We start from the raw sequence: 4,357 nt of genomic DNA on the forward strand, positions 1-4,357 counted from the left end.
ATACATACACACGCACGTATTAGAATGCGCTCTGCTAACTGCGCAGTAAGCAGCGACTGCGTTTGGGCTGCGCTGCAGTGTGGTCAACATTATAAGAATATATTTGTTGAATAATTTAATTTCTAGGCGTACAATCTTAATGAAAGTTTCAGGGCGTAATCATATGGTAAAAATGAATGTACATTCCAAAGCACACGTCTAGTACTTGAAATATGCCTTTTACAAAGGTGAGGGTGAGGGGGTGGATATAGGGGTGAGGGGTAAATTTTGATAAAAACCGAAATTATATAAAATACATATAAGTCTGCATTTAAAATTTGCAGGCTCTAGCTTTAAATGTGTAGGAGATATAATTAAATAACTAGCTTTCGATAAGGTTTTTAATCGATAATAATATATCGGGAGTAGTTATCGATATATAAAGAAAAACTTGATATGCGCGTGATATACACGGACCCAGGAACAAATTTCAAGTCTCTAGCTCATATATCTTCTTAGATCGACGCGTTCATACATACATACGGACGGACGGACGGACAGACAGACGGACAGGGCCCAATCGACTCCGCTCGTCAACCTGATCAAAAATATATGTATATACTTTGTGGGGTCTGCTACGCCTCCTTCTGTCTGTTACATACTTTTAACAAAACCATTATACCCTGATTTCCCATTGAAAATGGGTTCAGGGTATAACAAGTAAGAACGTTGCAGTCGGGCGTTACCGACTGCGGAATACTCATTCACATTCCATCAACAAGATAGTAAAGTTTCGTTCTAATACTGTAGAATATACCGGCTTCCGATTTGCCACGCCCCTACTGGGCGCAGACACCTCATTTTTGGTCAGTTCTTAGAACGTGATAACGGTACACTAACTGCAAAGTTTGAATACTTACTCTCAAAAAATGTGAAAATGAATGAATGAATGAAAAGAGGCGTAAAAATTATTTTTAGGTCATCGATAGAGGAGGTTACTGGTAACTTAACTCTCTAAATTTGAAGCTTCTAGCTATTATACCTTAGGAGATATCAACTTTTGCGGTTTGCCACGCCCTGTGTGGGCGGACACATATCCGACAAAGCTTTTTGGTCTTAGGTGATCAGCCCGAGTATATATACAAAATTTGAGGTCTTTGGCATCAATAGTGTCTAAAATAGACCAGAATTTAAAAAATCACTATATCTTCAGGTCCGATTTGCCAAGCCCCTAATGGGCGTAGACTTATGAATTATCTTTTCACTTTATAGAATCATAACATTAGCTGACGTACTAAATTTCAGCATTCTAGGTTTACAACATTAGGAAATACAGTTTTAGCCGATTTGCCACGCCCCCAATGGGCGGAGATATATCCGCCATAGCTCGTGATCTTGACGCAGACCTACATACCGAATTTCTAGCTTTCTAGCTCTTCAACTAATATGATTTCTGGTATATCGATTTTCCACGCCCCTAGTGAGCGGATCGGGAAAATTGTAACACTTTATAAATCGGAAATATACATGAGTATGTGTTTCAAATTTCAAGTCTCTATCTTCAATAGCGCCGAAATAGATTGCGTTTATACGGACAGACGGACGGACGGACAGATGGACGGACAGCAAGACGGACATTGCACAAAACCAATATACTGATTCACTTTCGTGATTGAGTATAAAAAAAAATAAATAAATAAAAAAAACCGAGAAAACAAGTAAGAAGGCTCCAGTCGAGACTGCTCGACTGGGAGATACCCTGAACCCTCTAAGCTGATATTCTAATAATTCTGCACTTCTTTTATGCACACATACATACACATGCATCCACACGCACGCATAAGCCTGCACTCTGCTAACTGCGCAGTAAGCAGCGACTGCGCTTGGGCTGCGCTGCAGTTTGGGCAATATTATGAGAGTATATTTGTTGAATAATTTCTTTTGTAGACATAAGATTTTAATGAAACTTTCAGAGCATAATCAATAATGAATATCAATGGTGAATATGTGTGTACATTTCAAGGCACAATTTTCTAGTACTTGAAATGCGTTTTTTACAAATTTGGGGCGAAGGGGGCGTGGTATCCAAAATATGTAAATTACAAAATCTTTGTATTCATTAACTTTATATACAACGCAAATTTGAAGACTCCAGGTCTAAAAGTGTTCAAATTAGACTAAAAAAACAAAATCAATTTTTCGATTATTCCCGATAAAAAAATTATCGGATGATTTATCGAAAAAATAAAGCAAACTCGTACTGCGTATGGTACACACGAGTATGCATGTCAAATTTCAGCACTCTAGCTTGTATAACTTCTGAGATCGACGCACTGATACGGACGGACGGACAGACGGACAGGGCTATATCGACTCAGCTCGTCGCGCTGATCAAGAATATATATACTTTGTGGTGTCTGCCACGCCTCCTTCTGCCCTTTACATACTTTTTCACAAAACCATTATACCCTGATTTCCCATTTTCAATGGGTTCAGGGTATAAAAATAAAAGATGAAGAAAAATAAATAAAGGAATAAAATAAAACAAGTAAGAAGGCTCCAGTCGAGACTGCTCGACTAGGAGATACCCTGAACCTTCTAAGCTGATATTCTAATTATTCTGCATTTCTTTTATGCACACATACGTACGCATGCATCCACACGCACGCATAAGCCTGAGCTCTGCTAACTGCGCAGTAAGCAGCGACTGCGCTTGGGCTGCGTTGCAGTGTGGGCAATATTATGAGAATTTATTTGTTGAATAATTTCTTTTGTAGACACACAATCTTTATGAAACTTTCAGAGCATAAGTATATGGCTAAAAGGTGTGTATATTCCAAAGCACAAGTACTTGAAATGCATTTTTTACAAATTGGGGGCGAAGGGGGCGTTGTATCCAAAATCTGTAAATTACAAAATCTTTGTATCCATTAACTTTATATGTTAATGCCAGATCCCATTAACAGGATTGCTCCTCCCCCACATAACCCGGCTGTGTTATTAACAGCACTCTGTTGATGTCAATTAACATCGTTCTGTTAATAGTACAACCGTTGGCTTTCGTCACTTGCCTATCCTGGTATTGACACTTCTGTGAATATGTATGTACATATGAACAGAAGTGTCAATACCAGGATAGGCAAGTGACACAGCTCTCATCCACCAATAAAGATTAGGAAATATACAATCTGATCTTTTGTATTTATTGAAGACGACATATATATGTACTAATCTAGCAATATTTCGGCTACATGCCTATATGTATATATTCTTATATATATAGATTTGTATTAAGCTGTGTTAAAATCCGATTAATATTTATTAACACGAAAAGAACAATATCCTTTGTTGATCGTTTAATAAATTTATTTACATATTCTGCCTTTTCACACGTCCGCACATACTCATATTTATATATATATTTGTCGGAGATGGCTCTGAATTCTCGTGCTCCATAATAACTTCTTAATTTCAGTAGGCGATATTTGTTCTTTTGCTTTTTGAAGGCAGCGAGTCGCAATTGTCTCGTTGTTACCTCTGCTGTCCTCAGACTAAAAACCACGTACGCACAGACTCAACGCTCGTGCTTCTCTTCCTCTTTACATAACAACTACAATCGCGCCACACTCGGCCGAGGCATCTCTCTCGCTCTCGGGCCTCGTTCTCGGCATAGAATTTACCGCTAACCGACATTCCTCAGTCATCATTTACTTTGCTTATTGCATTGTACATAGTAGCAACACAGCTCGTTGCTATGAAGTTTTACAACATCGCAATACCGTGTCAGACTCACTGACGTGGCAACGCAGCATTACATTGCTACGTCATCAACATTTTACATTCATGTTATTAACATAACATGCTCCTGTTATGTCAAATTCTCATGTTAATTACATAAATCTCTGACACGGCCTTCCTGACGATTACACGTCCTCGTGTATGAAATTAAACACTCTGATTAGAATCATATCTTTTTTTTTTTTTAATCAAAATAAGCCAATTCTTTTACATGGTTTCATCATTCAACACAACATATTCGCTTCATTTAAACATTTACATTAATTTACAATTAAATCTTTCTGTTCATTACCCGCATAATAATTACTCAATCTTATTACACATTTTTCAAATGTCTTCAAATGTTAGTTAATACAAATAAACTCAACCATTTGGATTTCATGTTTGTCTCACATCTACATATTTAGATCTTCAAATGTCAGCGTTACGGAAAATCTCATTTACATTTTCAAAGTACATCGTACCCTTCCGTAACAACTCGCCCATTTGGCTTTCCATCAAATGACAGTTTGGCAGGATATCACTCAAATTCAGTAGCTTGTACTCTTCTGCGCAAACCCGACCATTTGGCTTTCCATTT

The sequence above is a fragment of the Drosophila mojavensis genome, unplaced genomic scaffold, assembly GCF_018153725.1.
Source record: "Drosophila mojavensis isolate 15081-1352.22 unplaced genomic scaffold, ASM1815372v1 contig_72, whole genome shotgun sequence".
Classification (NCBI taxonomy): Eukaryota; Metazoa; Arthropoda; class Insecta; order Diptera; family Drosophilidae; genus Drosophila; species Drosophila mojavensis.